The following is a 24964-nucleotide window of genomic DNA, read 5'->3' on the forward strand; positions in this document are numbered from 1 at the left end:
TTGTGGGGTGTTTAGCAACATTCCTGGCCCCTACCTACTACCCACTAGATGCCAGTAGCAACCCCCTACCTATTCCCCATGTGTGTTGGAACAACCGAAAATGACTCCAGACACTACCAAATGTCTCCTAGGGGGCAAGTAACCACTGCCTTAGGTCAGTCTGGGTTCAGGGTGGGGGTTGTTGATTGCATTCCATCAATTACTCCTTTTCCCCTCCAGGAGTCTAGATGACACTTGCAAATACAGCCAAATGGAATAAAATGGAATTCAGCCAAATGGAATAAAAGTTATCAGCCTTATTAATTACTCGGGTTGAGGCAGCTGGTCCTCAGGTGTACCTGACTGGTTTCATTCATTCAAGGCAATCTGAGAAAGTAGAACCAGAAAGAAGAGGCCTGGTTGGGCCTGTCTGAGGCAGGAAATGAGCCTATGGCCCTGAGAGAGCATGTCTGTCAAGAGACCAGGAAACATGGAGGTTCTGTTTTAGGTTTTGAGGCTGAATGACCGCCACCCACTTGTATGCCCGTATGGCACAACTGGATAAATCACTCTCTCTAGGTCGGAGGGTCGGCTCCATGGCTGAGCACTTCTTCCTCAGCACCTCTGAGACAGCCACGGAATTGGAGGGAGCTCTTGTTTCATGAGTTGAGGCAGGAATGTGGGGAGCAGGCAAAGAAAGCCTCCCCCACATGGAGCTGTTTTCTCTGAATATATAAACACACATACAGATTTTAAACAAAAGCAGTATCATACTGTTTTGTAACCCTTTTTCAGTCATGATATCAACACGTCTCACATTAAATTATTTATGACATAATTCTAAATGGCTGCATATTGCTTGTTTGTACATAGTGCATTTTGCTAATTCCCTTTTGACTGTGTTGTTTTCAAATTTCTTCTATTATGAACACACTTGAGCATCTAAAAGGTTACGGACTACACCTTCGTCCCTGATTATGGCCTAAGGGCAAATTCTGAGATGCGGAATCCTTGGTTCAAATGGCATGTATGGCAATGCACTCCTGGAAGGGGGTCCCAAATTATATGTAGCTTGAGGAGCTAGGATAACTAGGGCATAAATGAAGAAAGAGCGACTTCACAGGTTCACTGCACATTTTTCTGGCTTATCTGAAGCCCAGGTAACTGCTGAAGTCTGGGGCCCCCAGTTTCAAAGGCTTGAGTCCTGATGTGGGTTTTGCTGTCCTCCAGCAGCTGACAGCTCCCAGAGCCCCAGGGAGACTTTTCTGTCCCATTCCTGGGTGCACTTAACTCCTGGCACACCTTAGTGCTTTGCCGTTGGCACCATGCTTTGGATAGAAACCACTGCCCTCTTCTGGATTTGGCATCCCAGATAAGGTTAGGTGTATTTTCATTGGCTGTGGGCTCAACTGGAGAAGTCTCTGTGTATTGTAAATATTTACAATTTTCTGTATATTATGACATTTTGACATCTTAGAAAAAATCTGCCTGGCTGGGGAGAGAGTGCCTCTCCCTGAGCTAGCCAATTCTTAGAGATGGCAAAGGACTCAGCCAGGAACATCCCCTTGATATGGAAAGTGACCAATCCAGAGCCCAACCTCCTCTCTCTGGCCTGTGTACCCCAGGAGGCAATATTCCTCTGCCTTAATCATTCCAGGGCCACATTCCAGGCAACTGGGGACCACCCCTGTAGCCTGCTAGAATTATTCAAACTAGCCAGCCCTGAACTGTTTACCCTGCCCTGCCTTGCCTTTCCCATAGAAACCCCAATAAAGGCCATGGCCTAAGCCTTCCCCTCACTCCTGCTTCCTGCCCACCTGGTGTCTTTGCCATGTGGGCCTGCATGGCCTCTTGTCTCTGAGATCTGTGAATTTAATAAACTTCGTTTTTTCCTGAGCCTCTCCTCTGTCTCCTTTTGTGCCCACACCTGCTGACCATCATAACAGAATATAAAACAGGACAAATCTTCAGGCTTTATGAAGCTGATGCCCAAGGCTTCCAGTCTTGAGTTGTGGGGATTCACGTGAGTGCTTTTGCAATCTTTACCAAGGATCTAGGCATCGATATTTTCATTTTCACGTCTCCAGCCTGAGGACCCCATAAGGAAGAGCTGCTGGAATTTACCTAGAAGTTCCTAGAAACGTAGCCTTTAACCACGGTGGGTTTTAAACACTAGTACAGTTAAATACTGTCTAGAAATCAAAAGCTCACTTTGTTCCCGGAGACCTTGTGTCTTTTTTCTTCATGTCTCTCTTCCCCAACTTAAACATGACCCCCAAAAGTGCCGTCTAAGTTGTGAAGCAGGAGACGGCCAGATTGCCAAGGCTAATATTTGTGTTTGGAAGCGTGGCCCCTGTCGGACGGCAGAAGCCCTTGAGCGGCCTCCAGAGTTTCTCTCAGGCGTTGTGCTGGCCAAACAGTCCTGCTCTTCATTCCTGTTTTACGGTTTGGGAGAGAGCTGAGGGATTTCAAGGGAAATGCCCGACTAGGCATTGAGGAGCCTGTGGCAGTGATGGGGGTCGGTCCCCTGGGGTCCTGTTCAACATCTCCAGCTGCCCCCCTTCAACCTCAGGCCAAGTTAGGAAAACCTATGGCGTTTGGGGAAACAGTGGAGCAGTGGGGTTGGCTCGGCTAACAAACTCCCAGTGTTTCACCCGCTCTGAACCCAGTGCCAAGTCCATCCTCCAGAGACACTGACGGCTCTGTTCCGCAAGGCGCCAGTCTTGCGTCACTCAACTGGGAAAGGTGCGTGCTGGACCTCCCTCCCGCCAGAGTTAACCCTCCAGGGAACAGGGCCAGGGCCCTGACATTGGATCCATGTGGGGGTGTTCGACTCAGGGAGGCAACTCGTTTCTCTCCTGGTGCCCTGTGAATGTCAAGGACACTTTAGATTCCCTTGGGGAAGGACCGAGGAGTAGTGCACTGTCAGCCCCCGGACGTTGCCTCGTGAGCAGCTCCGTTGGCCTCACACTGCCCTTGGTGGATTCCAGTGCCCAAAGACATCTCATGGGTCAGAAACTGCAGCTGAGGTGGAGAAAAAGTCAGCCAGCAAAATTCCCTACCTTCTGATTACTGCTATTAAAAAAAAAAGACCCTATATGCATACAAATAAGGACTAAACAGTAATAAAAATAAAAATTTTAACTCTGGTTTCTTCATTTTCTTTAATGTGGTTATGTTGTCTTTATAATGAAAAAAAAAAAAAAACAGAAAAGAAACAGCTCTGACATTTTCACCAGTTTTTCGGAGGTAGAATCAGGGCACATTAATATTCCAGGCATGGAGCCTGGTGAATGTGTGCAAACACGCAGGAGCTTGGGGAGGTGGTGGGTGGGTTGGGAGTGGGTGGGGATAGTTTGACTGGACATGCTCACCTGTGTGAGGCCTGATTTCCTTACATGGCATTGAAAGCAGTGGGATCCCGGAAGACTTAGGGCCTTTGCTATGCCACAAGCCCAAGAAATCTTGGAGGCCGCTTGGGCTGTTTTCTGGGCCTGCTGTGGCTTATTAATCACTTTAGCCTCTAAGTGAGCCTGGAGTGGAGTGAACACGGGGCCAGCAAAGATCGAGAGGGACCAGCACAGTGAGTGAGGGACATGGGACATGTGGAGAAGACAAGGCCCTGGGGAGACAGGAGAAAAACAAGGATGCTGGAGAACTTGGCCTCAAGGGAAGTCCTCTCTCATACTTGGTATGAACCCAATGGGCTCATCTCACATTTTCTTCCCAGGAGATTGGATGTTATCAAATGTAGCTAGCAGATGGTTGAGAGAATAAAGCTTTCATTCCAGAAAACCTCCCCTGGGCACTGACATCTCTACTGGCAGATGTTTCTGCTAAATCCTGAGGATCTCTGATTTAAGTGAAGAATGTCTCCCCCATCTCTTCTCTCCCAAATTCCCTTCCTGTTATGTAGATACCACCCCTTCCCTTTACCTCCATTTACTTAAATTAACTGTACCTTTCTATCAGGTTCTGAAAAGTGATTCTAAATATTGCAGTAAAGGACGCGTTGGGCTTGGAAGTCCAGTATGGGTGTGTGTGTGTGTGTGTGTGTGTGTGTTTGTGTGTGTGTGAATATTCCAGACACTGTAAACTTGAGGGCATCCCTAAGACCTTTCCCCCAGAGGCTGGAGGTCAAGGCCAAGGGTACTTCCTTGTCTTTGTAGGTCATATTTCTCCCCTCAGGATGAGATTCCTGCTGGTGTCACAGAACCAAAAAGTCCACTGAGTACCAGAAAAGAGAATATTCTTTAAAAAACAAAGAAAGATGGAATTAGTCTAGGGTGGAGCCATTGAGAAAAGGGAAGAAACGTTCACATAGATGAGAACTAAATTTAGCATTGTCTCTAGAGCCGGAAAATAAGTGCTCGGGGAATGAAGCCCAAGAGGGCCATTTTCAAAGAGCCAAACTGCCTCCCTCAATCACTGCTGAGCCTCTGCTCTTCCAGGAGCGTGGTGGGTGCGGTAGCCTCCCCATTCCAGCCTCCAGGCATGTCTGACACTGGCCTCCTGCTGGACCTCGTCTAATATCTGCTTGTGAGGGGAGAGGGTGGGAATTTCTCATTTTGCCCACTCACGCAGAAACGCCACCGAGCAGGACCCTGCCTGAGGTAAGAGACGCCAGTGAAGGGACATTTGCCTGCACTGGCCTGGACCCCTCCCTGACCCTTCAGCATCTCAGCTGTGTTGCAATATTTCCTCAGGAGAAGGCTCCATTCTCAGAGGCTTTGCCAGGAAAGCGCATGAGAGGAATGTTTTGCTCTGCTTGAGACATTCCTTTCTGCATCTCTGCCAGCCACGTCCCCTGACTTCTCCTTGTCCAGGCCCCAGATGGCACAAGGTGACCCAAGCTGGGTGGGCACTCACCCCCAACACACACACATGCCATCAGGAGGAGCCCTGCGGGGAGTATGTGACCCCACCTTGTCCCCATCCAAAGGGGCCCCATGCATGATTTCATCAAACAGGACATTCCAAGGCCCTCTGCAAACTTTCAAGTCACTTGTGCAATCTCTAAGCTTGAAAGCAGACAAAGTGTGAGCCAGATATTGTCATCCAAGGGCCAGGAGTTCCACAAATTCATCAGGCTGGGAAGGTCTCCGATTAGCTAGTGAGGTGAACACACCCTGTCACCCCTGCCAGGGCTGGGTAACATGGTCATGCTTTTGACTTACACAGCCCTGACTGTCAGGCAGCTCCAAGCACCTCAGAAGGAGGAGTGCCTTCTTATTTGGGAAGGGCAGCCTCCAGTTCCGCGAAGGCCTGTTGCGGTCTCTGCTGAGTCTGTCCCCACCTGGTTCCAGGGCCTCTGACCACAAAGTGATGCTCTGTCACAGCTCATCTTAATACACATGGCCGACAGAACTGAGCCTTCTGCTCTCTGAAAGAAACATCCAGGAAATAGCTAAAAGTCAAAACAAACACAAAAACAAACAACCCATCCAGACCTACAATCTGCTCCACTGCAGAAATAGACTCTGTTTGGGTTTTTGGGCAGAGAAGACTTGGGAAGGCTGGCCTAAATGTGTGGCTCCAGAAAACTGGCTGAGTATTGTAATTGATGGCTAAAATGGCCACAAATTCTTCCTAACTTTGCATGTGACCTTGCAGCTCCTCTCACCAAGGGGTGGATTCTACTTCCTCACTCACTGAATCTGGGGTGGCCTGTGACTTGTTTTGACTAATAAAATGTGGCAGAAGTGAGCATATGACAGTTCTGAGCCTGGGCCACTAGGTGTGTTGCATACTTTCTCTCTCTCTCGTGACCGTATGTGACCAAACCCAAACTAGCCTGCTGGAGGATGAGAGACATGTGGCTAGTCGTCCTATTGCCTACCGACAGCCATCTAACCACAGGATAAGTGATTGTGGCCATTCTAGAGCAGCCAGCAGCCAGTTGACCCTGCACTTGATCACAGACACATGAGAGAGTCTAGGCATGCCACCCCAGATGAGAACCATCCAATCCATCCGTGGAGTTCTGAAAACTAATAAATGGTGGTTGTTTTAAGCCGCTCAATTTTGGGGTGGTTTGTCACATAGCAAAAGCTAATAATACACCAACTAAGTCCATCATCAAGAGAAGGATGAGAAGAGAAAGACTTCGGGGGAGGAGGTTGTCACGGCTGTTTGCTCAAACTTCTCATATATACATCATCTCCTTTGCTTTATCATCAACCCTAATTTTCAGGCAAAGTCTAGGACAGGTAAGTTACTCAGACTCCTATGCGAAGTGGCAGATTGGAGACTCAGACGCAGGTCTTCTGACCTGTCTAGTGTTCTGCAGAGTCCTATTCCCCCTCTACCAAAAAAATTCACAATGGGTGTTCACGATATTTGAAAATGCCGAACAGGTGCCATAGCTGGACAGTACTGCCTAGTGGATTAGCCCCCCAGCCTTAGAGTCAAATAGATCAGAGTCCAAATCCTGGCTCTACACTTCCCAAGAGCCATGATCTTAGGCCTCTGGCTTAATTTCTTGGAAAAGGAAGATAAAAGTACTCTGTTTTTAGAGAACGAGGAAAAGTTAGTGTGCTTATTCTCTGGTTCCATGGTGACATTTTGGGAAGTGTCTTAGTCAGTTTCGGCTGTTATAACAAAATGCCTAAAAGCAGATGTTTTAAACAACAGTTTATTTCTTGCAGTTCTGAAAGTTGGAAGTCTGAGATGAGGGTACCAGCATGGTTGGGTTTTCGTGAGGACCCTCTTCCTGGTTTGTAGATGCCCATCTTCTCATTGAGTCCTCACATGGCTGGTTAGCTGTGTGGCTTCTTCTTATAATGGGACTAAGTGCCTTCAGGTCGTCTCTTACCCTCACCACCTAATTGCCTCCCAAAGGCCCCACCTCCAAATACCATCACATTGGGATTAGGGTTTCAACATATGAATTTATTGTGGTGGTGGGGGAGACAGAAAGTCCATTGCAGAAAGCAATTCCTACCATTAGCACAATCATGAGCCCTGGAGCCAGGCTTCTTCTGGGTGACCTGCTTAGGCAGTGAACTTTGCCCTCAACTTGGTTGGCATCTCAGATGGCTTTTAGAATTGACCACAGTCAGCTTCCAGTTTACTCAGCCTCCAAGCTGTAGACTTGAGCATTTGTGAACTCACTGGAGAAGACTTAGCCCGTATTATGACTAAAAGAGGGAAGTATTTGCAACCACAATACTTGAATTTAAGCTGCAACTACTTTGTAGGCAATTTCAATCTCTTCTGAGCTTCAATTTTCTTACATTTTTTTCTTTCTAGTTTTATTGAGCTATGATTGACATATAACATTGTATTAGTTTAAGGTATATAACAGTGACCTGATAAGTGTATTTGCAAAACGATTACCACCATAAGTTTAGTTAACATCTATCATCTCACATAGTTACAATTTCTTTTCTTGTGATGAGAACTTTTAAGAACTACTCTCTGAGCAACTTTCAAATATTCAATGCAGTATTGTTAACTAGAGCCACAGTTTTCTCACTTTCAAAATGAGGACGGGAGAATGAGATAATGAAAGCCAAGGTGCCATAAGAATATCAGTTATTATTATTATTATTAGAAGAGTAAAGTTATTACTGAAGTTGATTTTTAAATGGCAAATTTTAAAAGTTTTAGGTCAAACAAAAAGACGTATTCTACCTCCTTCAAAAGCAAAAGCTCTGAGAACACCTAGTACACTGGTAGAATGACTTCTTTCGAGGTGATTGGGTGGGTCAGCTAGGAATACTGCATACAACAGCTATAGTGTGTACAACAGGAATACTGCATTCAATGGCAATTAGCAGCGGCTTAAATAAATAGGCAGTTATTTTCTCACTTGATGAGAAGTCTGGAGGTAGAATGTTGCAGGTATTGGTTCAGTTACTCAGTGATGCCCAGATGTCCACTCTGTCACCCTTAACATACTGGCTTTCATCTCCATGCTTACTATCTCATGGTCCCAAAATAGCTGCCCCAGCTCCAACTCAAGGGAGGAAGATGGGAGAATCGAGAGGTTACCCAGAAACTCCCTTATGAGGTTTTGTTTTGTTTTGTTTCCTGCTAAGGTCTCACTGACTAGAAATGTGTCAGATGACCACTTAAGCTGCAAGGGAGGCTGGATGATATTTACCTTTTCCAGACTCTATGGTAGAGACAGCCAAGTGAGGAAATACTTGTGAATATGTTGGTCTAGCTAACCAGCAGTGATCCCACAGGGAAAATTCGAATATTTAATTTTTTCGTTTACTTTTGGTTTGCTTGTACTTCCCGATATTTTGGTAACAGATATATTTTGTGTTTTTATAATAAGAAAGAAACCAATTAAGGGCCATTGTTTTAAACATAATCAAATAAAAGACCTCAGCCTACTTTCTTCATATTGAGCATGATCCGAGAACAGTTTGATTACACATATGTTGCCTGGCTGTGATGTCTCTTTCTTTCATCTCCCAAACCAAGCAGAAGACTAATGTCTAACACTTGTAAAATGTTGACAAACTGTCACTTGTGACTTTGGGGAAATAAGAACCATGTCTAATTGAGTTATTCTATATTACATCCTCTGCAGATCAGTTTTTGGACAGTTGTTCTCTACCAAAAGGTCACATATAAGGAAGGAACGAGGTCCTGAGACACATGGAAACAAGTTCAAAAGCAGTAATGGCCAAACGTCAAACTTTGGTAAGGATGAGGATTGCAGGAAAAGTCTATAATCAAAATTCTGTTCTCTGAGTCAAGGAGAAAAATCACCCACTGTTGCTGACAAAGTGGCTGGTAAACAAGTAAAGAAGGTGACAAATGATGGCACCAGGAGATGTTGCAATCTGTAACATGTTACAGATTAGCTGGTGTTGTCCTCACTAATGAGGCCAGTTTTAGGGAGGGGGAAAAATGTGGCTTGATTTAGAGCTGATGATATCATGTGTCTAGTCACTGGAGATCAAAAGAAAGCTTGCCTGTAAAACATTGCTAATGAAATTGGAGCAAAGGGTAAGCTCCTCTCTTGGATGTGTCAAAGGGACGTCTTGCTCTGCACTAGGCCAGTGAGATGTGAGTCATAATACATTCTTTGGGATGTGGTTGTGGCCACGTGACCTCATATTCAACCCCACCTGCCGTGAACTCTGCAGATTTATCAATTGTGTGTATCAGTCCTGTTAATATCTGATGATTTGAAGACCAAATGGTTGTTTTCTTTTCCAACGATGTATGACTAAAGACTGCAGGTACTTTTTTGTGTGTTTTCTTGAAAAGTGGCTGTTGCATGCGTGCGTGTGCGTGTGTGTGTGTGTGTTGGTGATGCTGATGCGAAAAGTGTGGAGAGGCAATTAACTTTCATATTACCACTGTGTTAAGACTAGACTTTGAACAGCCCACCTGTGATGACTTAGTATCTTTTTCCTGAAACTAGAAACTAATACATGGAGGATGAATTAGCTACATCTTCCTTGGATAACTTGGAGGAATGCTGAGGGCACTATAAATTCAGGCAAGTCCAAGAAGTGAATGTCACATTCTTCACAGTGTGGAATTAGCACGAAGGAGGACAAAACATCCTTAGTGCGAAACCCCATTGAAAGAAAATTCTACCATATTCTGCAGCTCGGAAGAACTTCATCGTGGTAGAACTTTTCATTCTGTGTAAGGGCAAATTCTTTCTTAAATACAGTGGAAACCACTGGCCTTGCTTAGTTCCCTTCCGTTAAGTTCCGTGTGCCCGAATTTCCACAGATTTTCTATTTATAACACCACAGAGGTGCTGAAGAGCTGTCAGAGCCACACTCAAAACTTAACTGAAGCACTCACGTTTCCTTTCCTTCTGGCCTCTGGTTACTGAAAACATTTGCTGAAAATTGCTGTCCCACTCAAGAACTGTCAAAGGTAATTGTGTTGCGCAAAAGTTACTGAGAAGCATGAAATAATATGGTTACCACCTGGAGACCGAGTTAATAGAACCTGTCTGATGAGCTGCAAGCCTGCCACATGTGAACACGCTAGTTTCTGTCTGAAAACCACGACAGCATAAATTTGTGAGGAAGACGTGTATCAGAGGCCTCTTAGTGGCAATTTACGATACAAATCCCTATGTAGAGGGCAGTTGTCAGGTCACCAAATCCAGTGAGGTCTGAGGTTCTGGGGGTGGTGGTGAGGGGGAGGATGGGGGGAGCATTAAGCACGTTGGGAATGTGGACCTGTGTGGAGCAAGTAGCAGTACTCACTTCAAAAAGCAAGGTCTAGACTTGGCTACTCTCACAGCTGGCAATGACCCAAGGTCTAAGAAAATGAAAGTCAGAGGCTCAGGAGGTGAGGGGGCTAGAGAGTCTGTCTGAGGCACCCACCCTCCCTTTTTGCCTCTGGCCCACACTGTGCTCTTCTAGATGAGCAGGAATCTCTTTTCTGCTTAAAATTCTCCAGAGAGGGAAATCTTCCTTATTCTTGGGAGCTATTTTTAGGGTCTCACATCTTCCTTGAGATGGTTTTGAACTTCGAAGACCCCAAGAAACTCTCCCAAAACAGGTGCTGCTATTCATATGGCAAAAACTCCACTAAACCCCTAAATCCACTCATGGATTCCCTCGGGAGCATCTAGTTCTGTCTGAAACTGTCTTTTTGGGTCAGAAATTGTGGCTGTCAGGTTGTGAATCCAATGCCCTGGGTCAGCATTCTAATCCAGTAGTCAGGGTGTGGCTCAGGAAAGACGCATTGGAAGCAGGAGTTTCCAACTATGGGATCCAGGATGCACACTGGAACCATTCCAACATCGTTATAAAATCAACCAATGTTAGGAGTACCTGCTCTTTTTATCTTTGGCGATATTCACAGTTGAGCTTTTGAGGTAAGAAAAAAACCCCTTTGTTTCCCAAGCAGTCTCTAAATTGAAACCAGGGCTGGCTACATAATTCGTGGGGCCAGCGTAAAGTGAAAATGTGGGGCCTTTTTTCTCAAAAAGCAGGAAAAAAGCTTTTTTTCTTTCTTTTGTGACCTCTCTCTCAAGCTCTCACGGTGTTTTTTATTTGCTATTTTAATGTCACACTCCCTCCCTCAGGCACAAGGATGCTTGTGGGGTGAATATAGACCTTCATAGGAACCCAGAGCCCAGCCTGGCAACCAAGTATGTGGGGCACACGTGCCCAACCCCAAATCTCTCACCACCAGGCCCACGGGGCAGAGGCAGCAGGAGTCTCGTGGTGGTGTCAGGGAGCAGGGAGCCAAGACCCCACAGCAGGGAAGTGAGGAGGCGGCTGGAGGGAGCATTGTGCATGGACCACTGCCCTATCGGACTTCACTCATGAAACACATATTCAAAGATGAAATTGTTATGATTTAAAAAATGGTGACCACAGCATTAAACCCCAGTGTGAGGCCCCCTTCTGAGTTTGGGGCCCTGTGTGACCTCACTGGTAGCACACCCATGAGGCCAGTCCTGGTTGGGACTCATTCCTTCTCAGGATTGTGAAAGCACCACATAACTCAATGGCCATTGGAACCTCATTGCTGGAATATTCTTACCTGAATACTTAATTCTCACTCTTTTCTATGTAATCTGTTTCTAATTCCTGAAAGCTTTTAGCATCTTCTCTTTAACCTCAGTATTCAGAAATTTCTCACTTGTGCACCTTGGTGTAAATTTCCCATCATTTATTGTCTGGAGCCCTCAGAGAACACTTTCAGTCTGGAAACCCACGTGTTTCTGTTCTGGGTCATTGTCATGCATTTTTTCTTTGATGCTTTCATTTCTCGCCTCTTTCTTCATGTTCTTTCTTTCTGCAACTCCTCTTGGTGGATGTGGGATTGATCATCTAATTTGCTTTCCTTTCTTTTCCTAATTTCTATCTCCTTGATCTTTGCCTCTTCTCTCTGGGAATTTTCCTCAACTTTCTATTAAACTAAAAAAAAAATTCCATGATCATTTTTTTCCAGTTCTTTTTTTTTCCCTCTTGAGTTGATCATTTTTCGTAGGAACCTGTTCTTATTTGGCTGCAATATCTTTTCTTATCTATTTGAGAATACTAATAATATTCATTCCTGTCTTAATTCTGTTCCTTTTTTTCTTTTTAACCTTGTTCTTTCACGTTGGAGACTTTTCACAAATATCTGGTGATATGTTTACGTGGTATAATAAAAATATTTGGTCTTTGTCCCTGTTTCCTGGCACAGAACTTCTAGAACCCTTGGCATCTCTAGAGTGAGAAGTGTCTTTGGTGTGCTAATGAGATGACCTTTGGCTGAGGGGTTCCTGAGTAGCTTCAGGATGGTGGCTGTTCTCCAGAAAGATCAAGCTGTGATTAGAGGGTTGGGACTCTCAGCTCCACCCCCCAACCTCTGGGGAGGGAAGAGAGGGTGGAGATTGAGCTCAATCACCAATGGCCAATGATTTAATCAGTTGTGTCTAGTAAGGAAAATTCCATAAAAACTCCTAAACCACAGTGAGAGATTCCAGGTTAGCTGAACACACGAAGGTGCTGGGAGGATGGTATGCCTGGAGAGGGCAGGGAAGCTCTGTGACCCTCCCCCATACCCTGCCCTATGCTTCTCTTCCACTTGGCTGTTCCTGAGTTGTATCCTCTGTAGTAAACTGGTAACAGTAAGTAAAGTGCTTTCCTGAGTTCTGTGAGTCATTCCAGCACATTATTGAACTTGAGGAGGGGGTCATGGGAACCCACAATTTATAGCCAGTCAGTCAGAAGTATGGATGGCCTGAGCCTTGTGATTGGCCTCTACAGTGGGGCAGTCTTTTGAGACTGAGCCCTTTAACTTATGGGATCTGATACTAACTCCAGAGAGACAGTGTCAGAACTGAATTGAATTGTTGGACACTCAGTGGGTGTCAGAGAAATGGTGTTGGAAAAGGCACCATGTATTTGGTGTTAGTCTATATTCAAAAGTGAGGCACCACAATTGGATGCACTAATACCATGCATGGGGAAACTTCACCATAGGGTGATTGGGAGGTGAATCACCGATTCATTGAAGAACTCCCAAATGTCATTATCCATAGGTCTTTTCTCTGGACTGTGTAGGGGGAACTTGAATCTCCCGCCAGGATGTGTGTGTGTGTGCCTGTGTGTATGTCTGCACATGCGTGGGTAAGAGGAGTTCTGGAAGTAGGGTGGGGAAGGGAGATTGTGGAGTCCACAGTATGACATGTACACTTTTATTTCAGCCTTGCTTCATCTCTGCATTTCTCTGGGCCTGCTCCCCAAGTCCATTTATTCTGAATCACAAACCTTCAACTTTCTGCCAGGAAGCAATGAAAGGTTTGTTGCATGGATGCACACAATGGGAGAGGATACTTGACGGACTCAACCATGCTATGGGCAGACTTCCAGCAAATGCCCTTTTCCACCATGGGCTTTACTCTCACCTTCCTTCTGGAATTGTTGCTTATAAATACCGAGAAACTCAGAATTTCTTCAAGGTAAAGCAGCTCTGGCCTCATTTGTCTGCAAGCAATTGGCTTTCTCATTTTTCATTTGGCCAAGGTAATGACCATTCCTCTATCCATCGCTCACCTTCCAAAAATTTGTTGAAAGCACATATGGCAAATTGTCTCTCAATTCTCTTTGACCTTATTGATTAATTTGTTTTTTAAAATTCCTTGGCTTTTGTTTCAATGATATTTGAGTAGGAAGAAGAGATAGTCATGGTCAATTTCACTATTTTTAACTAGAAGTTTCCTTTAGAAATCTTAGTCTTTATTGGAGTCTAAACCCCTTCACTTTACTGTTGGATGAATCCTTGCTGTTTACTAAGTGAAATAGTAAACAATCTAGAGAAATAGTAAATTTCAGTCTATTTCTCACAGCCTATATATACTTATTTAAATACAATTCTAATAATCTTGGCTACTTAGTTTTCTAGTTTTTAGTAGATTAGAGGCAGAATCTAAGTGGAAATTAAATCTGATGTGGCTAGAGTCAGATATCCTGATAATATCAAGAAGATTAGCTGGCAGTCCAAAAGGTGACAGAAAGCTTATAATAAGTTAAAAGAACACATAATATTGCAACAGTTTATATTGGTACAAACAGTCCTGCACATTTCAAAATGCATTGCTGCATTAAAGTGTAATACTGATGCCATCCTCTTATTACAAAATCTTCTATGACTCCCCATTGTCTGTACCTATAAGTTTAATGTTCTCTCACTGTTCCATCTATTGCCAAACATATGACCTGTTGTTCCAATGAAACACCCTGCTCTATTTCACGCCTGTGAATTTCCATTTCAGAACTGTGAATTTCTTAGCCTGGTGCATCCTTTCTTGCCATGGCAAACCATCCTTTAAGATCCATTTGAATTCCTATGATGTTCTCTCCCTCCTTTCTCTTCTGCATCCCCACGGAACTTGTTCAGATTTATATAATAGCAAGGAATTTTGAACTTCTGCTTTACCTCTCCAATTGGATCATAAACACAAAATAGCAGGGGACATTGTAATGAACTAAATATATTCCCCCAAAATTCATATATTGAAACTCTCATCCCAATGTAATGATATTTGAAGGTGGGTGTTTGACAGATAATTAGGTCATGAGGGTGAAACCCTTATGAATGGCATTAGTGCCCTTATAAGAGGAGGCCAGAGAGCTAGCTAGCCCTCTTTCCACTGTGGGGACCTGGAATTGGCCACCCCAAGATATGTCTCTTTGGCATCAGGATTATTTAAGGCTGATTGCTTTGGATAAACTGGGACAGGGAAGGAGGCTATGAGGAATGGAACTTGCCCTTTGTTAGGACACATTTACGTTTGTAAGGTAAATCTCTATCTCTAAAAGGTGCTCCCTCTCTGTACCAGGAAGAAGAAAGGAGATGACCTTCTCTCTAGAAACTCTTAATCAATACCAAAGGCAAGGACTTAAATCTGCATTTTATTGTGCTAGTCTGGTAACCTCCTGTAACTGACTTCCCTCCCCCTCCCAACTTTGGCATTTCTTTAAGGATTAAGCATCTTTCTTTAGGCTAGGAACTGATTGCTGTGCTCACCTGTGACCACCCGGCTCAAGACAATAGACTTGCCTCCTGCTACGCCCTCTGAGACAGCAGACCACTACCTGCTGTGTCCATCAAGCACTGTGCCGACAGGGCAATCTTGTGACTATTGTGGGAGGGACATTTCAATCACATGTGAAACACCCTGTTTGGGGGTATATAACCAGTATGTGTATCCCACTTCTTCGGTGTCCTTTCTTCCTTTGGGAAGAAATGCCCTGGGCCATGGTTCCTCATAAAGCTTTGTTTAATTTTCTCTTGCTATTCTGTCTCATGTGAATTTAATTCGTTCTCCAGCCAGACGAACCCACATTAGGGAAGAGGAAATGTCTTCCTCTCCTACACCACCATGTGAAGATACAAGAAGTTGGTAGTCTGCAAATCAGGAAGAGGGCCCTCACCAAGAGCCCAAGCATTTTGGTACCCTGATCGTGGACTTCCAGCATCCAGAACTGTGAGAAATAAATTTCTGATGTTTTTAAGTCACCCAGACTATGGTATATTTGTTATAGCAGCCCAGGCTGATTAAGACAGACATTACTCTTGGCATAATCCGTTGCCTGTGAATGCTTCTGAATAAATGTCTGTGGGATCCAATTGAAAGTATGATAATTGATGTTTAGTCCTCCAGGAAAGATCAAATAGGAATCTGTATTAAGATTTAATTAAGAAGATTCAATTAATTTAATTAAGAAGAAGGTAAATGTGTGATGCATTTTAAAAAGATTTCAAAAATAATAAAAAAAGGAAATAAAAAAGAAAAAAGAATGTATATAAATGGAATCATAGAGTATGTGACATTTTGAGATTGGCTTTTCTCCTCAAGATAATGCCTTTAAAAAAAAATAAAAATGAAACAAGAAATAAATTTTTATAATATATAAAGGGCATATTACTTTTAATTTATCGTAAAATTTATTTCTTGCTGATAGAACAATGAGGCACTATTTTTCACATGGACAACAATCCTTTTATGCTACCAAGCTGTTTAAGTTTGAATATTACATATGGAATGTCAACTACGTCTTTTAAAAGGAGGCAGGGGTAAAGGGTTGTGGCAGATGGGAAACAACTGTGAATATTTTTATTTCAGTGTGTTTTGGAGAGCAACTATGTGTTCCTTGACATAACTGACCTGTTCTCAAAATGTTTGGGATCGACCCTATCTTGCCATTGACTCATGTTGTAATTTCCAAGGTGCTTTTATCTTCACTTTGGATTGGTCTTTGATTAGGGGTGACTCCTGACACATTTGCTTTAAATTTCTCTCCCCTCCCCTGTCAAGTGGTTAATGATCTCAAAATGTCACAAGGCATTCTGCGGATTTCCCAGGAAGTCAAGTGTGGGGAGAACAATGAAACAAATGAAAAATGCAGAATCACCTTATTGGCAATTTCTCCATATACATGCCGGGCCAGCTTCACAGGTATGTGACTTGGGCAGTTGCACAGGCTGTGCTCAGGAGGGCCCTGCGCTTGGTTGAATGTTCTGCTGTTACTATCTTGACATTCTTAATAATTTTATCTTTTAACTTGTGTGGTATAAGTGGTCTGACAGGACAATGGGACATGTATGTGAGCAGAAGAGATATGTGCTATATGTGGGTCTGCTGTCCATTTGCAGATAGTATTTGCGATGGCCTGTGAATACAGAACTCTGGTGGACCCACGAGGCATGGGAGCCCAGCAAGATTCAAGCATATATGTCTGCAACATACAAAGTAAGCTGTAGTGCTGACAGTGCTGGAAGCCCACACTTTCCATTTAAACCAGAACTTGCTTCCAATACAGAAAGAAGAAAATGGCATTGTGAGAAACACGAATGACCAAGAAACCTTATCACATCCTATATTAGCTAATTGTGTATGCTGCAAATGACACAGAAGAAAAGAAAAAGATCAGACAATATATAGCTCCTTTTCCTTTCAGTCCTTCCTAACTCATTAGAAATCCCAAAATAGAGACTCTTGGTAGAATGTGAGTGTACGAAGAAATAAGATTAAAACATTTGAGTTAGTCTTTGCAGCATTTCCACTCTTCTGATAAGAACGAAATACATATTCATGTATGAGCTACGAAATACAAATTGTGTTTTTGGTGATTCCTCACACAAGTTAAATGCTCTTCTCTTTGCACTTAAAACTAGTGTTACACAATATAAAGATGAATGGTAAAATTTATGCTAATAACTTAAAATTTTAATTCTCCTTTACTTATAACGACATTACACAGTAAATAAAAAACACCATGACAAGTCAAGAGGGAAACCATGGAAAAGAGGGAAAAGCTTTATATTTTACTATCTTTAATGGCACTTTTTTCCTGCTTTTTGAACAAGGGCCTTGCATTTTCATTTTGTACTGGGCTTCACGAGTTACGTAGATGGCCCTGTAAGAAAGTATAGATTTTGACAGACAAAATCATAAGCTAGTACGTTTTCAAAGTAAGTAATGTCTATTTCAAGAACTACAAAGAATATTGTCAGAAATTGTCCAGGATGGGATAAAACTTTTTGTGATTTTCAGGGACGCAGTCAATGAGTGCTCAATGATGGCCGTGACCCAAGGGGAAGGTCACATTGAGCATTACCTGAGGATCAGCCCGCTCATAGTCATGAAACATGTTCCAGCCTCATTACATTCAGGAAGTCTCCCAACCCATGGGCTGTTCCCTGACAGAAACTAGCCCTCGTTGAAGACGAGAGACCCTTCATTCATTCACAAATATATATTGGCTATAGAATATTGCAAGGTGAACAAGACAGTCACAGTACTTGTCCTTGTGAAATTCACACACCAGTGTCATGGAACATAAATAAAGAAAGGAGTAAAGCAAAAAAAAAATACTTAAAAGCACAATGGAGAGTTTCCTGTTTACAGGAATTTGTATTAGTCAATAGGACTCTTGTTGCAAATGACAAAAAAACCCTCACTTCAAACTGGCTTAAGCAAAAATTTTAAAAAAGTGTTACAAATTCATATAACCCAAATCACATGAACTATGAATGAGGCAGAGGTGATTCTCCAAAAGAAAACTGAGCTAATTTTATTAGAACAGAGGGACTGGATACCCCACTACAGAATCTTTAAGCAAATCTTTTGATGATGTAGTAATCACTCCTGTTTCTAGTGGAACATTTACTTCAAAATGTTGGCATGATAGCTTTTCTTAAATCAGGAAACTCCTGAATGTTCTTGTTATTTTGGGCTGAGCCTTGAATGAGGCAGACAGTACCACTGGTTTGTTGGGAATGTCTGTCGGACACTTGGGTAAAATGTCTTAGAATACCAAAAATGTTCAATAACCCAAAAGAAGGGAGGAAAGTGGAAATAAAGGAATGAGGAAATGGAGAGAACAAACATAGAGAATTAGAAGATATTTTAAACTGACTGAACAAAAATAAAAATACAACATATCAAAATTGTGGGATGCAAATAAAGCAATTCTTAGAGGGAAATTTAAAGCATTAAATACTTATACTATGAAATAAGAAAGGTCTGAAATCAATAGAAGCTTCAAGCTTAAGAAACTAGAAATGAAGGAGAGCAAAACAAACTCAAAGCAAGCAGAAATAAAGGAATCACATAGATATGAGCAGAAATCAACAAAATTGAAAACAGAAAAACAATAGAAAAAATCCATTAAACCGAAAGCGGATTCTTTGAAAAGATTAATAAAATTTATAAACTCTAGCAAGACTGATAAAGGAAAAAAAGAAAGAAGACAAAAATTACCAATGTCAGCAATAAAAGAGGGTGGTATTAATACAGACCTTACAATTAAAAAGATAATAAGCGAGGACCATGAACAACTCAATGCACATACATTCTACAAGCTAGATGCAATGAAGCAATTTCGCAAAATCCAGAAACCACCAAACTCATCCAAGATAAAATAGATACCTGAATAGTCCTATAACTGATAAATAAACTGAATCTGTAGTTTAAAAACTTCAACTAAAGAAAATTCCAGGCTTGGATCTTTTGACCGCCAGATTCTGCTAATTATTTTAAGCAGACATAGCATTAATTCTCAACAATCTCCTCCAGAAAATAAAAGAAGAGGCAACACTTCCAACCTTATTTTATGAGGCCGTTATTATCCTGATCCCCAAATCAAAGACTGCAAAAAATGAAAACTATGGACAAATATCCCTCATGAATATAGATGCAAAAACCCACAACAAAATATTAGAAAATCAAACTTAACAATGTATAAGACCAACAGGGGTTTATCTAGCAAATAGAAGGCTGATTCAACATTCAAAAATTAGTCAATGTAATCCAGTATATTAACAGTTGAAAGAAGAAAAACCACATGGTCATATCAATAGGCAGAAAATATTTCACAAAATTTAACATGCATTCATGACACAAAATTCTCAACAAACAATGAATAAAACAAACATCTGCAATTTGAGACTGTTTTACAAAAATCTTACAACTAACATTATACTTAATAGTTAAAAATCGAATGCTTTCCCTCTAAGATTGGAAACAAGGCAAGGATGTCTACTCTTATTATTCCTATGCTACATTGTATTAGAAGCCCCAGCCATTGCAATAGCAAGAACAAGAAATAAGAGACACTCAGATTGGAAAGAAAAAAATAAAACTCTCCCTATTTGCAGATGACATGATTGTCTACGTAGGAAATCCAAAGACTCTCTACGAAAAAGCTCCCAAGACTAACAGTGAATCTAACAAGATTGCAGGATGTAAGGTAAACACAGATCAGTAGTTTTTCTATATAGTAGCAGTGACCAATGAAGACTGAAATGAAAAAAATAAAATTGCGTGGTTTTTGTATTAGTTTGCCAGGTCTGCCATAACAAAGTAACACAGATTGCAAGGCTTCAACTACAGAAATTTATTCTCTCCCAATTCTGGAGACTGGAAGTCTGCGATCAAGGTTTTGGCAGGATTGGTTTCTTCTGAGGCCTTTCACTCTGGCTTGTAGATGGCTGCCTTCTCCCTGTGTCTTCACGTGGTCTTCCCTCTGCATGTATCTTTGTCCTAATCTCTTCCTATAAGGACACCAGTCGTATTGGATTAGGACCCACCTTAATGATCCCTTTTTAAATTAATTATCTCTTTAAAGACCCTGTCTCCAAATACAGTCATATTCTGAGGGACTGAGGGTTAGGACTTCAACATATGAATTTTGGGGGGGAACACAGTTCAGCCCATAGCAATTATTAACTATAGCTCCCCAAAACTGAAATACCTAGTTTATAAATCTAAAAAGAATGCACAGAATTTGTATGCTGAAGACTTCAAAATGTTATGAAAGAAATCAAAGATGTCCTAAATAAATGAGGAGACATGCCATATTCATGGATTTTAAGAATAAACATAGTAAAATGTCAATTCTACCCAAATTGACCTACAGATTTAATGAAATTTCAGCCAAAATGCCATCAGGATTTTTTGTAGATAAGGACAAGCTGATTTTAAAATTTATATGGAAAGTTAAAAGAATTAGAATAGCCAAAATAACTTTGAAAAAAGATTAAAGTTGGTGACTTAACCTGATTTAAAGACTCACCTTAAAGCTATAGTAATCAAGATAATGAGGTATTGGGGAAGAGACAGACTTATAGATCAATAAAACAGAATAGAACATCCAGAAAAAGACCCACATAAGTAAAATCAACTTATTTTTGACAAAGGTGCAAAGGTAATTAAAAGGAGAAAGGATAGTTTTTTTCAACAAATGGTGTTGGAATAATTAGACATCCTACACAAAAAAGTAAACCTTGACCTAAACCTCAAACTTTATACAAATATTAACTCAAAATGAATCATGGATCTAAATATAAAATGTAAAACCATATAGCATTTTTAGAGAAAATCTTCCTGACCTGAAGTTTGACAAAGACATCTTAGACATGACACCTAAAGCACAAAAGATAAAAGAAAAACATTGATAAATTGGGATTCATCAAAATTAATAACTTTTGCTTTGCAAAATACATTCTTAAGAAAATAAAAAGAAAAGCTGCATTCTGAGAGAAAATATTTAAAAATCACGTATCTGACAAACAGTCTGTATTCAGAGTATATCAAGAACTTTCAAAACTCAACAGTAATAAAACAAATAACCCAATTTAAAAAATGGGCAAAAGACTTGAACAGGTTCTCCAGTATATGGAAGGCAAATAAAGACATGAAAAGACGTTCAATATCATTAACTATTACGGAAATTCAAACTAGGAACATAATGAGGTATTACTATATACCTATTAAAATGGCTAAAATAAAAAATCTGACAATACCAAGAGTTGGTGAAGACATGTGGCAACTGGAATGCTCATATATTGCTGGTGGGAATGCAAAAAGGTATAGGCACTCTGGAAAATCATTTGGGCATTACTTAAAAAGTCAAACATACTTACTGTATGACCCAGCTGTCCTGCTCCAAGATATTTACCCTAGAGAAATGAAATCTTATGTGCACACAAAAACGTGTACATAATTGTGTATAGCAGCTCCTTTTATAACTGCCCCAAACTAGGAAGAACTTAAAAGTTCTTTAATAGGTGATGGATAAAAAAATCTGTGGTATATTCATACAGTGGAGTACTACTCAGCAATAAAAAAGAATGAACCATTGACACACACAGAACTTGGGTGAATCTAAAAGGTACTAAGCCCAGTGAAAGAAGCCAGTTGCAAAAGGTAACATACTGTGTATTTCTATTTATATGACATTCAAAAAGACAAAATTATAATGATCAGTGGTTGCCTGGGCTCAGTGGGTGGGGGTGGAGGATGTGACTACACCAAGGAATTTCAAACTGCTGGGTTTGAAGAACAAATTTTCTTTCAAGGTGAGTGTTACTCTTCTTCTTAATATGTCTTCTGATAGTCAACTCTACCAGTAGTTCATGGTATGTATAAGAAAAATCATGCCCAAATTGATGGACCCATTTCATCAAATGGGAATTATGAATGAATACATATTACCCACATTTCGGTGTTTGATGTAAGCGGGATTCACTGAAGAGCTGATCCTTTTGGATCTGGCTTTCTCCTGAAGGGAGTTTTGTCTTTTGAAGGCAGCAGAGGAGTTTTGTCCATGGTCAAGTCTCTGAGGGCAGTTTCAGATGACTATTCCTGGAAACAGCTTAAGGGAGGAGTGAGTTATATTATAACCCTCCTTATGCCTTTCCTGTAGCAGAAATGGTGAGCCCTCTCGTGACATCTAATCACAGCTCTCTTCTGCCTTGTTTGGGAATCAGAGCGACAGGATTCTCCCCATTTTATTTATGGAGACACTTATCAGAAGAGCAAGCAAGCAAGCAAGAACTCCAGACAAATACATCTTAAGCACAAGGTTTGCACGTGTTGGGGATTTTCTTTCCCAGGACAGATGTGCAACCTCGCTATTCGGAAGGGACCTGAGACCTCTAACCCCTTGCTAAGAACAAAAGATAACAGTCTCAGTTGCGGCATCACACGTGTTTCCCATGAGAAGGGAGACTCTCCAGGGTCACCCCCATTTGTCAGGCTGTCCCATGGGCACCCCCTTGTGGTCACTTATGTGGACTGTCTCTCTGTTCCTTGCATCGGGAAGCTCCACAGCTGGAGCACTTGTATAAAACAAAGAGAAATATTCTGATTTGTTTCTTTGGAGAGTCAAGAAAGAAATAGCTGACCACCAAGAGAAGAAGGAGCAGAAAAGAAACAAAGTATTTTCTGACAAAATGGTGTTAAAATGTGGTCCTCAGAGCTCAGAGTCCTTGTACTTTTCTTCAGCTGCATGAGCATGTCGCTTTGCCCCCATGTGCTTTAGTTTTCTCATCCGGAAAATAAGAAACCTAAACTAGCTTATTTCTAAGGGTGCTTCCAGCTTTAAACTTATCTATCATCCAATATATGTAAGTTTAGTAAGTATCTTCTGCAGAGGTGCTGGAAGCTATTTCTGCCACCTGACTTGGCGCCAGCCCTGAGAAGAGATCAGTGTCTGGGAAATTGAAGAAAAGGTAAAGATATCTTGTAGACATCTCTTTGACCTCCATCATCCAGCCCTTTCTACCTGTGGCAGTGCAAGCTTCCTGAATTTAGGAGATAGACGATTGTGATCAGGGCAAAATTAAAGCCAACTGAAACAGTTTAGTTTCTTCTAAAAGGCTCTCATCGAATCACCATTCAAACACACCAGTCTTTGGAGAGACATAAGGATGTAAGTTTAAGTCCTCTGCTCTTGCTGAAAAGGTAGACAAGACCTTCTTTCCACACCTTTGGGTCCTGCTCATCATTTTAAGGCTTCCTAAGTCCTGAAGCTAGAAGCTGTGATTTAAAAATACACCTCACATTTAGTGTACTTACAGATAAGGAGGCAATTGATCCCTACGATGTTCTGTGTGTTTTCAAGCCAGTCACTTAACTGCTCTCACCTTCTGTTTCCTTACCTGTGAGTTGGGCCGTGAAAGTCAGAGAACCCATAGCGGCATGCTTTGTAAAGGGCCATGCTGGCCTCAGTGAGTGCTAGTAAAGCTGATTTCACAGCCAGATCCCAGAGATGGTACCTGAAAGCTGCACTGTTTCCTGCTGAACATCAGACAATTACTTCAAATGTTTCTTGGCTTATAATTTTAATTCCTTCTTGGTGCAAGTTGTTTTCCTTATTAGAAAGAAGACACAACACTTCTAAGAGAAAAGTGCATCCTAAAAATGACAAACTGGCTACATAGAAAACCGGAAAGACTCACAAGAGATAATGCGTTTCTCATCAATTTGGCTTTAAAAAATATATTTTGTTTGGGGGAGAGGATAGAAAAAGGTTTGTCAATTCTCCCTTAAGGAAGCCTCCATTTCACACTGCTGAGGTTGGTGAACAAGGTCTTCTTTCAAGGTGAATGTTAAATACTCTTCTTTTAAAAATTTCTGTTAATGATCAACTCCAGGAGCAGTCCATGGCCTGCATAAGAAAAGTCAGATCCAAACCTATGAACCCAGTTCATCAAATGGGAGTTATAATCATAAGGTACTTACAAAGATTAAATAAGATAATACATATTTTAGATGCCTAATGAAGTAAATGACCAAGAAGTCTTAGCTTCTTATGAATAGTACCGTATTGAGGGAGCCATCTATGTTTCTGGAGGAAAAGGATACAAACGTGTCAGCTGCACTGGGAAAGAAAGGGTGCTGAGCTTTCTCCATGGTAACTTGTTGGAGCGGGGACCCTGGTTCTATGGTTCTCTTATCCAGGAAGATCAGCGCTTCCTACCTTTGTAGTGTGATTCCAAGTATCCTGTCCTGTTCCCTTTGAGCCATTGTGTTTCTGAGAAGTGACCTCCCTCCCTCTGAACCAGTGCCCAGTCTCCTCAGCACCTGACTTTTCTGCAACGGCTCAGCCTTTGTGTGTCTTGTCTTTACACGAAGACGCCCCACCCCAACTCTGCCCACCATCTCGTCCTCTTGACCAAGGAGGATTTGGGGACTGTAGCCCTGCTCCCTTGGCCTCTATTCCACGTCATGGTCCAATTGCTCCTCCTAACTGCCTGCTTTTGCTCAGAGTTGTACTTACACAGTGCCGGGCAGGTTGGGGAAAATGCTTGTGACAAGTGACTGTGTACCTTTCTCCCTGGGGACTCCTTTGATCCTAGGGGAATGGTGGTGGTGAGGAATCCACACAGAGAAATGAAAATGGCGGTGCCTTCCCCCAGAGCGCACACTAGTTGTTCTGGGAAACCAGGAAGGACTCTGGCTTCGCCAAGCGTTTTCTCCCTTGCTTTGTCAAATGTTGTCTCTTCCTACAATAATCCTGGGGACCCTTTTCATCCCAGGGTTTCATTCCAAATGGAATGTTAAGAGGGTTCAGATGCTGAGAGACAGGTCAGAGAGGTGGGGGTGGGGAGAGGTGTGAGCTTGTCCAGATCTGTGGCTTTGCCAGGACTGTTTTTAAGTTGACACAGGGCTAAATAAAAAGCCCCTTGCTTTGATCTTAGGGACTTCCTGGGTAGACTGTCTGATTAGATAAAGATCACGTATCTACCTCCCCCCCAT

General features: G+C 42.0%; 1 long non-coding RNA gene across 1 annotated transcript; it reads left to right on the forward strand.

The window, feature by feature from the left end:
* Positions 1–8522: 8522 nt before the first annotated feature.
* On the forward strand, positions 8523–15439 carry LOC138920120 (uncharacterized). The gene is made up of 3 exons (XR_011430801.1): positions 8523–8637; positions 13121–13439; positions 15247–15439. It is a non-coding gene; the product is annotated as an uncharacterized lncRNA (long non-coding RNA).
* The last annotated feature ends 9525 nt before the right edge of the window (positions 15440–24964 follow it).

The sequence above is a fragment of the Equus caballus genome, chromosome 22, assembly GCF_041296265.1.
Source record: "Equus caballus isolate H_3958 breed thoroughbred chromosome 22, TB-T2T, whole genome shotgun sequence".
In the NCBI taxonomy this organism is placed as follows: domain Eukaryota; kingdom Metazoa; phylum Chordata; class Mammalia; order Perissodactyla; family Equidae; genus Equus; species Equus caballus.